The 12,325-nt window shown below is 41.5% G+C and overlaps 1 non-coding gene across 1 annotated transcript; it reads left to right on the forward strand.

The window, feature by feature from the left end:
- Positions 1 to 10,372: 10,372 nt before the first annotated feature.
- LOC121331459 lies at positions 10,373 to 10,498 on the forward strand. The gene has a single exon (XR_005952027.1). It is a non-coding gene; the product is annotated as a U6atac minor spliceosomal RNA (small nuclear RNA).
- Positions 10,499 to 12,325: the final 1,827 nt, after the last annotated feature.

A 12,325-nucleotide genomic window follows, 5' to 3' on the forward strand; every position in this document is an offset into this window, starting at 1 on the left:
CAAATGCTTATTTATGCAATCAGTAGTGATTTTCATATTTGCAATTGGCTGTCATTTTAAAGGAAATTAGGACAAGTGTAGTGAGGAACTCTGAAACTGGTAAAGCTGGAGAAGTAAGAAAGTCACAGGATGAGCTGCTGCTTCAAGAAGAAAGAAAGAGAGAGCAAAAACGAGGCTAGTGCAGGTGTCATTGATTTATAGACTTTCGTTCTTCCTTTAGTCAGGGCAGCGAGAGAAACGTGTAGAAATGAAACCAGGCCAAATGAAGACATATGTACGAGGGACAGCGTTGCCCAGGGAAACTGAGGAACTTTGAGAAGAAATTCCCCTGATTGTTTGAGCCTTAAAACTCACTTCATGTTCTCAAGCAAGTAAACCCGGATGTGTACATTACTCCACCTAAATGCAATACAGCTGAACAGCTCTGTACTGATAAGGTATCAGAAGCAATGGATGTGTTATTAATTCTAGCCAGGATATGGGATGAATAACGCAGACCAGCTCCTCATAAGCTAATTTCAGATGGGATATAATGAAAAAACTGGTGCTTGTATTAAAATCTTTTCCCTCTCAGAGTTCACTGAGCTCCCATGGAAAGAAGAGAGCTTTGGTGGAAGACGGTGGAATTACATATCTGATGGATGGAGGCACAGTTTAGCTTGAAAAGATGATTATAATTTTTGTTTTGCTGATCTACATAGGAGAAAAAGGCTGTAGTTTGCCTCTTGGACCTGCAGCTGAATTGCACAACTGGAGTTTATATGAAACAGACTTTTATTTGCATGCTTCACAGCCCTCATAATCTACTAACTCTGCTATGCATGATATCTTCAACAGCAGAATCCATGTTTACACATTTATTAGGTCAAACTATTTCTGTCCTTTCAAGTTTGCATAGAAAAAGTGAAATTTAGGACAATTCTCCTATTTAACAGCATCCTTTAAAATCAGTTATTTCGTAGCCAGCTGGATTTTAAAATTTGTTGGCAGTACTGTGGCTTAGTACTCTATTTAAGGTAGCCAAGCTGGTGAAACAGCTAGCTTTGCTCTCATTGCACTCTGGCTTGAGGCAAGCCCATCTCAGAGCATGAGCATGGCTACAGCTGCTCACCAAATCAAACCTGAGGGTTGGAGCCGAGGCTGAGACACCCTTTCCCAGTGGATTCTGAGGATTGCTCCCAGGAGCTGAGCTGGGGAAGCATTTTTCAGTTTTTCAACTGGGTTTATGCTGCTGTGAGGACAAAGCATGTTGCATTTGTCAGGAGCTTTCATCCCGGTTGCACTCTAAAGCAGACAACTCCACAGGGTGTAAGTGTGCAAGTGCCACATGTCTGCTCTCTCTCCAGTTCAGTAGCCCAGCTTCCAGAGGAGCTCCCAGACAGAGCTGACAGAAAGCGTTTCACAGGCACCCTTGGACTGAGCACGCGTACTGTCACAGGGAGACTGAGGGCAGTGAGTGATGACAGGGTGGCTGTGGCAATTCCCCTCAGGAAGCTCATCCTTAGCCCTGATTAAAACTTGCTCTCCTACCTCCCGCTCTCTGGAGCACTGAGGTGGCCTGAGGCACCAAAAGCTATGGACACTCCACATTAATGCATGAAGTGAGTGGTGCTAGACTGGCGGTGCATTTCTTCTCTGAGCCTCCATCAGCTGTACTACTCTTACCAGAACTGAACTGGCAGGGAGATCCATGGGGAAAAATGTTTTACAGATAAGAAGTGTTAGTGTTCTTGTACTGACACTAACACTGGCTGATGGGTGGTTTTGCAAAATATAAATACTTTAAGGCAGAGCTGGGTGCAGCCATGGTGGGATGGGTGCATGCAGCAGCAAACCTCTCCTCTGTCACCACAGCATGGGGAAGATGCTTTAATTCCTGCTTCTGTAGGTGACAGGTGAAAATTTAGTGTTAGGAATACACTATTGTTTTCAGTGTTGAGAGCTCTCACGAGTCATAGTAAGCCAGAGGAATGATTTCAAGGACAAGTACAACTAAAAATTATGCAAGGCTGAAGCTATAATAAAGTCAGTCTCACTGTGCATAGCAAGTTTGCTTTCTTAGAAGTTAAAATTCTGTGGTTATCTCAGATAAATGGAATTAAAGGTAGAGAAAAGAGAGGAAGAGGACTCATTGCATTCAGAATCCTTATTTTATTTGCTTGTTTTTTTCTAATGGGGCAGCAAAAGGGCTTATATCCAGCTCAGTGTATAATTGATTACCAGGACATAAACTGAAATGAAAAATCATGCTCTCCATAATTGCTATTCAAAAGCCTAAGCTTGCAATATTCCCTGAAAGCATGCTTTCTGATTTATCTATCCTATTCATCATCCTTTCCCTCTTAGTATTTGTGCCTGTGCTATGAATTCTGATTTTAAAACTCAGAAGAAGCTGCCTTTCTGACTCTTAAGTTAGCTGGAAACCCCAATGGTATGTTGTCTTACTCTTGATAAACTGCTATCTAGTATTTCTCCTGATCTCTTCTTCTATCTTGGGCTATAAGAGCAAGTAGCAACTTCTACTTTATTATTTAGCTGTTCCTGACAAACTCCTGGAATACTTCATAATGTCATAAGCATCTGTTGCATATGTATGATACAGCTAATTTCTAGCTGCTCTGGCTTTCCTATGGTAGAATATAGCTGTTCCAGTCCATAAAAAAAAATCCAATTCATCATTTTTGTTGCTCAGTTTGTTAGTTCTCTGAGACATAATGCGGGTGATACCAGAAAATTTTTCTCTCTCTCTGTGGAATTGAATATATATGGAAAGCTTGGTACTACTATGAAGGAAATTAGAGTATTTGGCTGCATAATGCTTAAATCTTGATTTCTGAATAAAACCTCAGACTAATGATTCTTCAAATGATTATGAAAACCCCAGTAATTTAACATTAATACAGCAGCAGGAAGTCCTGCAGTGTGCTTGACAGGACAAGACAGCAGGATGAGGCAGTCATGTGACTTGAAAAATACTGAACTTTGGCTCAAGAAGGCATTTTGCTTACCAGTTTTGTCCTGTTACACAGGAAGTTGCTTGTCCTTTCTGCTGGAAACAGGTGCTCATAGTGCAGGATCTGCTGCTGAAAGGGGAGCATCCTGGTAAACAAAATACACAGACCTTTCTGAAAGATGCTGGCAGAACGATACAGTGTCCTTGAATACCTCCCCTTTCACATTTGGTTGCCCATCTTCCTACTGCAGCAGAAGAGATTTTCCTCTTGGGATCTACAAGTGACAATCCTTCATGGTCTGTTTACAGCCTTATGTCTTCAGAAATCCTAAACAAGTGACATTCAAACAGTGGGGAAGAGCCAACAGTGCAAATAGGACTACAACTCTATCACAGCAAGCCTTTCTGTTTGAAACAAATGAAATACTGACTCGTCAAAGAGGAACAGGTAAAATGACTAATGTCAGAGCACTGATGACTTTTTTGTTCCTGTGCTTGTGATTTCAGATTAGAAACTGCATTAATGTTTTTCTACAGAAGTTACACCTAACCAGTATCACAGCTGCTGAGATGAAGAACAGATTAAAGAGGTAAACTATTAAGACTGCTTTTTCCAGCACAAACAGACTGAAGTACGCTTCTAATCTTTGTATCCTTGTGATTCTTGGTGTTGATGTCTGTAGCTGAACTCCTGCCAGCTGATGTGCTTACTGCTGAACTTTCTGTTACAAAAAGAGCTGAAAGATAGAGAAAAGCAAATTTCGGTGACAGATGCTTTTGAATTTATGCTTTCAACTCCATTTCATTCCTTTGAAAATCTCCCAGTAAACCATTTCATGCCTTTAGATATACATGCCCTTAGCTCACATAACCTGCCCAGGATGCTTGGCAGCACCCCACTAAAATTTCATTGGACCTGTCCTACCACTCTGACTGAAGGTGGCCAAGTAGCAGGCCTTCATTTTACCTGGATAATTTACAGCCCTAATTAAGCATACATTCTCTCAGACACAGGCTGGAACACTCAGGATGGAAAGCTTGCAGACACTCTACTGTCTTTGGTAAAGTCCTGGTTCGCCCATGAGGATGCACCAAGTGTGAATGATCATCTGGCCCTCGAGGGCTCTGTCCATTTGCAGGTCTCCCTAAGACTAACATCTAGCAAAGCCAAGGGAAAGCATGTACTTTGCATATCTTGCCACACTACTTTCCTTACACTGCAGCCCACACCTTAGGATGTCAATGTAGAGTGGCTTTCACCAGTGTTACTTGGAAAAAATGGGTGCTACTTTCTGTATCTCCATCGTGTTTTAGAGACCATGTATTTGTCTATAGCCCCTGTTCAGAATCTCACCACAATAACCCTCCTGAAAAAGTGAGAAGGCCCCTCATGTAGCCAGGTTTTTTGGTCTGCCCCATTTCCTGGGGCACTTCACTGATCACTACTGGATATTCCCTCCTGGCTGTCAGGAGGTCAGGTTTTAACATTCAGCAATAATTTTGTGTAACCAAGACCACTCTCATTCTTCCTTACTACCTACCTCAGCATTTGAAATTGGAATTTATGAGGTTTTTGTGTCTGAAAGTCATATACAGCCATATTTAGAATCTTATCCTCTCTGAGAACCTGCTGAGAACCTTTGCCTGATGCGGATTTCAGTTTCTCACTAGACACTTTTCGGATGGAAAGAGGTGAAAGCCAGCCCTGAACACAAAAAAGCAGCCAAGTTTCTGCATTCAGATTTAGAGAAGGACAAAATCTACACAGGGAGAATTGCCTACTAGAGTTCAACAATTCATTGGATTTTCATTTTCTATTAACACACACAGCTTAATTAATTTTTAAAACAGTTCATTACAAAAGTATGGTCCTAGGCAGTGTTCTTAGCATATTTTTTATAATGTGACTGCAGACTGGTTAAAGGGAGATGTAGGCTATTAAGGCACAGATGTGTTCCCATTGTTTATAATCTTGGAAACACTTAATGCAGACCCTGCTGGATTTGAGCACTGTGGCACCTAGCAACTCAGGAGTACTTCAGTTCTAATGTACGCTGGCAGCTATTTTATTCAGATGAACAGTGTGCCACTTGAGGTCATGACTGTTTTGTAAATCCATAGTTATGAACTCTACTGAGTGCTGTAAAATTATACGGGACCAAAATATTATTTTTCATGAAAAAAAACTGAAGACAAACCTGATGTCTTATCTTATTTTTCCCTCAGTCACTTGCTATGTTTAATACAAAGTTATTAGTTGCCTAACACTGAGCCTTGTCTATCCTTTTTCTTCTCCTTTTTTTTTTTTTTCCCTGAGCAATGCTTGATTTGAGTAGAACAATATTTTTAAAGGAGAGAAAAAAGTCAGATGTTGGCAAATATATCTGGAAATGGTGGAGCGAGCCATTGGAAAAGACGGAAAAGTGGTTCTCATGCAGAAATTTGTATTGCACACTTTTTTTGCCACCACAAAATGTAGCTAAACACTTCCATCCAGTGTTTTCCAAAGCAAAGCAAAAAAAGAACAGTAGGCCTGTAAACTGGTGACCAGATTCTCAGCTGCCATAAATCAGGTCAGTGTAGCTCCACTGCACATAGTAATACTCAGATCATTTATTTCTCGTTGTGGCACCAGCCTGAAGAACTCTCCCTTTCACACGCTCAATTTCAGATAGAGGCAATTAAAAAAATGCACTACGTTAGCACTATGACAAATTTTTTCACATGCCCTATTTTTATCTCTTTGGAGCTTTGTTTGGATGGATTATTGGTAAATGCAATTTGTGTCCTCCATCTGAAACTCCTCCTGGGGCAGGAGGGAGAGCGCAGGAGAAAGGGGCTCTGCAAGTCAGAGCAGCCAGGGCTGTGGTCACAGCTGTTGCCAGCAGCAATGGGCACAGGGGAAGAAAGGCTGGTGGGGAACTGGTGGCTGGAAGCTCTTGGGTAGGAGATTGAAATGGAGATGCCTGAAAATGGGATAAGAAGAAGATGGGGGATTTTTATTGCAAGAGAGCTTGAAATGACACAGATAGAAAGGAGTAGTTGAGGTCTTAGAGCCAGGAGATTATATTTTATAAAAGAACAGCTGTGTGAAATGCTAAATCAGGGATTAGAGAGTCAGGGATTAGAACTGTGGTCAGGGATGGGTAACAAAAATAGCCTTTTCTCAGGTCTGTTAACCCCATATCTGTTAGGTGCCCTTTTCACTCATCTAAGTGTTTGAGTTGACAGTCTGTGATAATAGTGATATCTGCTGATCTCCATACTTTTAAAGTATTGCTATGAAAATTGAAAAAACATTGAAGGGCATTTAATCACCTGAGCAAGAAGGTTTACTAGTCTTTGTATTCTTTCTTTTAGTAAAAATAAGTATTTTATTCTGAGTTGGTTCTAGAAGTCACAAGATTTGAAGAGATCCCAGGGAAAAACTGTTTTCACTGGTTTTAAACCTGATGCAATTCCCTGTTTCTCCACACTGCAGTATGAAACCATTTCAAATTTAGCAACCCAGTGGACAGTCCAAATGAAGCCTGAAGCTCCTCATCAGCAGCCAGTTTCCTTGGCTTGAGTTTCAGCAATCCAGCTGATGGCTGGCAGTTGCTCCTTCATCTGTTCTTGTTCCCATAGAAACAGAGAAAATAGTCAAACTTAGGTAAAGCATTTTTTCTTTTTTAAATTTTTTTTTATTTATTTCTCTGAAAGAACAGCAGCAAAGATGTTCATGAAATGCTGCTTGTTTTCCGTGACCTGGGGCTCTTTATCATTGGAACTGGCAGAAAGTAAGCAGCCAGCTTCAGAATCATAAGTTCCTGTGGAAACTACAAGTACAGGCTCAAGAGAAATAGAGACATTGAGATAGATATTTTTTCAGAGAAGCATACAGACTATGTCAACATAGTCAACATACAGTCAACAGCAGTACAAGATGAGTAAGAGTTTACCAGATGAAAAAGTAAACAAAAAGGCATGAAAAAACACCTGTAGGTGTGAATTCTTCTCTTTGTGATTTCATAGCATTCATTGACTCTAGTAAGAAGCAGACTGTATTGTTTGGGTTTCTTTCATTATTCATTATTCATGTGCAGACATGATCAAAATATTTGATGAAATTGAATTCTTCCTTTTGTTGTAACTATTTTCTGTAAAATGACAGCCTGGTTGATTTGTGAGTGCTGTGCACACACTTCTTTTGGGCAGTGTGGTGCTTCCACTTAATTATCTTGAAATTATTCTGTTTCTGTAATGGTGCAGAGGAGCAGAAGTTATCCCAATGAGTGTGTTTTACACCACACATTCCTGTAAAAATAAACCAAATAAAAATAAGACTTAGCAATTAAATGTACCAAAAAGGAGAAGAAAGTATCTCTTCCAGGATGTCATCCCTTCTGCCTCAAAATTTGTGGGTTTTATCACTACTGTGAGTGCTGTGCAGCCCTTCAGAAGGACCTTGACAGTGTGGAGAGATGGGGAGAGAAGAACCATCTGAAGTTCAACCAGGACACATGCAGGGTCCTTCTCCTGGGCAAGAATAACCCCCTGCACCAGTACGGGCTGGGGGCCAGCCTGCTGGAGAGCAGCTCTGGGGACAATGGGCCAGCAATGTGCCCTTGTGGGCAGGAAGGTACCCTGGGATGTGTTAGGAAAGGCACTGCCAGCACGGCCAAGGAGGTGATCCTGCCCCTTTGCTCAGCCCTGGTGAGGCATATCTGGAGTGGTGTCCAGTTCAAGGGAGACAATGAAGCCTTGGAGTGGGTACATTAGAAGGGAACAAAGATGATGAAGGGACTGGAGCATGGACTGGATCATCTCTTTTGTGAGGAAGGGCTGAGGGAGCTGGGCCTGTTCAGCATCGAGAAGACTGAGAGAGGACCTCATCCTGTCTATCAGTATCTGAAGGGAGGATGTCAGAGATCCAGGCTCTGCTCAGTGGTGCTGAACAACAGAACAAGAGTCAGTGGGGAGAAACTGATGCACAGGAAATGCCACCAGAACATGTGGAAGAACTTCTTTACTGTGCAGATGGCTATGCTCTGTAATAGGTTGCCCAGAGAGGTTGTGGAGTCTCCCTCACTGGAGATACTCAAGAACCCTCGGGACACAGTCCTGTGCCATGTGCTCTTGGATGGCCCTGCTGGAGCAGGGAGGTGGTGACCCGCTGTGGTCCCTTCCAGCCTTACCCATCCTGTGACCCTGTGGTCTTCCAGAGAGACATATCACATAGGAATGACAGTCTGATTCAGACTAGTCACAGAATCATCACAAACATCCATCATGCCCAAAGGTTAACATCTTTTGGTTCTCTTAGTGAGGCACTACATGATTGACTGGACATCCATTTAAAGACATTCTCCAGACAGATTTGGGAACAAGCTGGAGAGGTGTCCATCACAAAAATTACCATAATGAAAAGCATCATTCTGGGAGTTTCCATATTGTGACATGATTTCACAACATTTTTGCTGAGTTTTCATGATAATTTATATCTCATATATGCAGACACTAATTTCTGTAGTCTTCAAGCTTTGGCAGCCCTGAGGTACTCCTACTGTGGCAGATAAGAGAGTTAACTGAGCTGGTGATTGTCAAGGTAATAAAATGGCTATGGAAAACCAAATCCTCTTGTTTGTTCTTGTGAGAAATACCCATTTTCAATAAAATTTTTACATTTTAATGTAGCTAGGAGGGATTTCTTGATGGTTTTCATTAGCAAGGAACATTTTAGGATTTTACCTTAAGTGTATTTGCCAACAAGAGCACTTAATTTTCTTTCATAATTTTCTTCTTTGCCGTGGAAGGCAGCAATTTTACATATTGTAAGAGGTCAAATAATAGTGCATCCTGCCTCTCCTTAAAATCTGGGAGACAAAAATCTCCAATTTCAGTTTGAAACAGCCAAGAGAGTTTAAAAAATGTAATTTACTTAGAGGTTGATTGATTTGTAGGAGATAGAAGAACCTAGATTCTCTGCTTTAATATTCCTTTCTTCTTGGTGCTCTATACTCCAATTCATTCACTTTCCCTCATAGCTGACTCAGAAATGTGAACTCTGAATGTGAACTCAGTGTAACTTATTTTTATTCACCAGCTGGGACACAAGCAAGGTAACAAGACAAGCTCTTTCTTCATCAATTGTCTTTCCTGTATCAGAGGTTGTACCTTTTGTGTATAGAAGGTCAAACTGAAAATTACTTACAGAATGTAGGAGTTTATTTTTTGGAGCATCAAAATGAGTAGACAAGATTGAATCAAAGGTCTGTCTAACCCCAGAAGGCCAGAAGAAGTGAATAATTGATGGGGAGAGAGTAGTGACAGAGCAGGCATATAATGACAACTAACCCCAGCACACCCTGTTTTCTGGAGAGCTACAACGCTGCTCATTGGTTAGCTATATTCAATAAATCCTTGAATGCCACAAAATTGTTATATTTCAATGCCAACTTGTCCAAGGAAACCTGTCTTGCTTTTTATGCTTATTCAAGCACTTAATACTCCATGGCCAAGGATTTCAAGGTTTAAATATATGTTGCATGAAGGACTAGTGTTTCTTGGGTTTCTTTGCATCTGAATCTTGTCATTATTTTTTGCTGTTTCCCTCAAAAAATGAAGTTCATGACCTTCACCATAAGAGCCTGGAATACCTTTGCCTTCTGCCCGCTGATGAAAAGATCTACTAACCATTTGCTTACCTAAAGCTGCAGTGTAAGAGAAATAGGGACTTAAACTTCATCAAATCCTATTTAAACCAGAGGCTGAACTGTCTCCATTAATAAATGATGATTTTGGTGAAGATAAAACAACTACTAGAAAATCAATATTTAGTTATTATCCAAGGATACAGGCTGTTTCTATCTCTTTTCACATGAAATTACATAGTAATACATTCAGCATTTTGCTGGTTGGCTTTTTACCAGCAAATCATTTCTTATAAAAAGCAAGCAATAGTCCAGCTATCAGCAAGAGGCAGGCATCATGCATCTCATTATTTGAGACACAAAAATCTTACAGGGAATGACTGCTGCTTCCAAATCATTCCTCTGCTGTCTGTAATTAATAGTGTTGCTGTGAATATGCTTGTGGTGCTTTTGAAGGGTGTTGGGCTGACATCAAGAGGTGGCTGAAAACAGAACTTGTTTCCCCAGGATCAGGAAGAGCAATGACAGTAGGCACATGTCAGTCAGACTGATGCTACATGCTACTGATTACACGCCATTTTTCATATTCCAGGTTTGTCTGTGTCTTTCAGTAAGCCTTTTGATTGCAGAAGTGAAGGCATAGGATGTGTGCAGATCCACTCAAACCCCAAGGAATCATATGGCAGGTTTGAAGTAGGTGGTAGAAGCAGGATGAGGTTTATTCACTTGGATGTCTGGTCTTATGAATTATGGATGTTTGGTAATTCTGAATTATGACCTTTTTTGAGTGTTGTGTGAAAGGAGAGAAGATCAGCACGCCCCTTGAAAAGGATGGAAGAGGCCCTTGTGGCCTGTACAAAATGCATACAGGTAAGGCACTGCCACCTACTTTGCGGCATCTAACTATGTTTAACCCAAAGAACAGCATAAGTTATGTCAGGGGAAGTTTAGGTTGGATATTAAGGAAAGGTTCTTTTCCCACAGAGTGGCTGGGCACTGGAACAGGCTCCCCAAGGAAGTGATCACAACATCAGGCCTGGCAGACAAGCCTTTTTGGACAAGGCTCTCAGGCAGAGGGTGTGACTCTTGAGGTGTCCTGTGCAGGGCCAGGAGCTGGAATCAATGATCCTTGTAGGTCTCTTCCATCTCAGAATATTCTGTGATTCTGTGACAAGGAAAAGGCTAGTATTTAAAGTTGCTGCTTGTCCGAATTCACTGGTGGTTGTTCGAAAATATTTCAGACTATTGAATTGCATAAACATGTCCATTCCAGCACTTGAGGTATAGACACAAAGGCACAGAACCCCTTACTGTAGGTTACAGAAGACTTCAAAATGCTGCTGTCAGGTGTGCAGCCAGAACGGACTCGGGGTTTCTTCACAATACTGGTAAAATTTAGGTTTCAGATGTGACATGGTAGAATTCCTTTCTGCCTTCTCCTTGCAGGTTTTACCCTCCTTCCCACAATGGAAAACAGAGCTGTGCCCCATTGTCCTGCACTCCCCTGCCTGGCTCTGAGTCCATTCTCTGGGAAGGCAAGCAGCAGGTACTCCTGGCCAGGGCTGGGCTCAAAGAGCAGGAGTGAAGGTGCCAAGAGGGCTTCTAGTGAGCACAAAAACCCTGCATCCATCCATCACTTCTGAAGTCCCCGTGTGTGGAGTGCACATGGGAGTTTGGTGTGCAGCAGCAGTGGGAAGGCCATACAGAATAAAGTTCCTCCTCCCTCAGTGCTGGGCTCTGTACCACAGCATGGGCTCTTTCAATATTTCAGATCTTTTTGGGGCATTATTCACTTTCCATGTGCTCCAAACAGGATGCTAGCTAGCTCATTAATATTCTGCTATGCTGTGGCTGGATCCTGAAGCTCTCATTCTCATGCAACTCTGCTGCATTGCATGAGACAAGCAGTGCAAGCAACAGCTGCCTAGCTCAAACCACATTATGAAACTTGTAGGCATAAAATGATTAACGTAATTTCTAAAATCTAAGGAAAATTTAGCCATGGCTAATTTCCCCAGGTGCTCTAGAAATACCTTTTTCTTGTTTAAGAGGTATATAGGTCAGTCAAGTGTTATCAGTAACTAGCATTTAATGAGAAAGCTAAATACTTTCTCTGCTTCAGTCATCAGTTTTTCTAAAGCTGACTATTCTCAGAAATCTGGGTTGGTTTTTTTTTAAAAATATATAAATATACTAACAAGTAGCACAATATACAGTAGAGATGAGCAATCTCTGTCCTCATATTTCATCAGGAGCCTCTTTCACTCCTCCTGCCTGTAGCACTTGTTCTCTCATTTACTAATTCTTTAAGGACTTACCTGACATTTTACAGTTTATCATGATTCAAGAGCAGAGCACAGCCAAACTTTTCCAAAAGCACACTGAAGCACAGTTTGTACCCCAGGCCCTCCAATCCTTCTTTGACATTGTGTATTGAACCAGACTAGGAAAATTATCTGAAATATTCCAGAACCACATACATTCTGAGCAAAAAAGGAGCAGAAGAAGGCAACAGTGAGGGATGGGAGAGCTGCCCATTCCTAAGCACTCAATAAAGTGCACTGACATACACCTTAATCAGTATGGGGATGGTGTGGCTTGGTGTTATGGGCATAGTTCATATTGAATTTCTGACTTCTCTGCCCAGTGTCTGGAAGATCTGTTACCTGTGATAAAGACTCCAGTGCTGATAGATTGGAAGTCACACAAGACTCCCTACTTACCTGTAGTCCTGCCTTTA

Source organism: Onychostruthus taczanowskii, unplaced genomic scaffold, assembly GCF_017590055.1.
Source record: "Onychostruthus taczanowskii isolate IOZ18803 unplaced genomic scaffold, ASM1759005v1 scaffold12, whole genome shotgun sequence".
Taxonomy (NCBI): Eukaryota; Metazoa; Chordata; class Aves; order Passeriformes; family Passeridae; genus Onychostruthus; species Onychostruthus taczanowskii.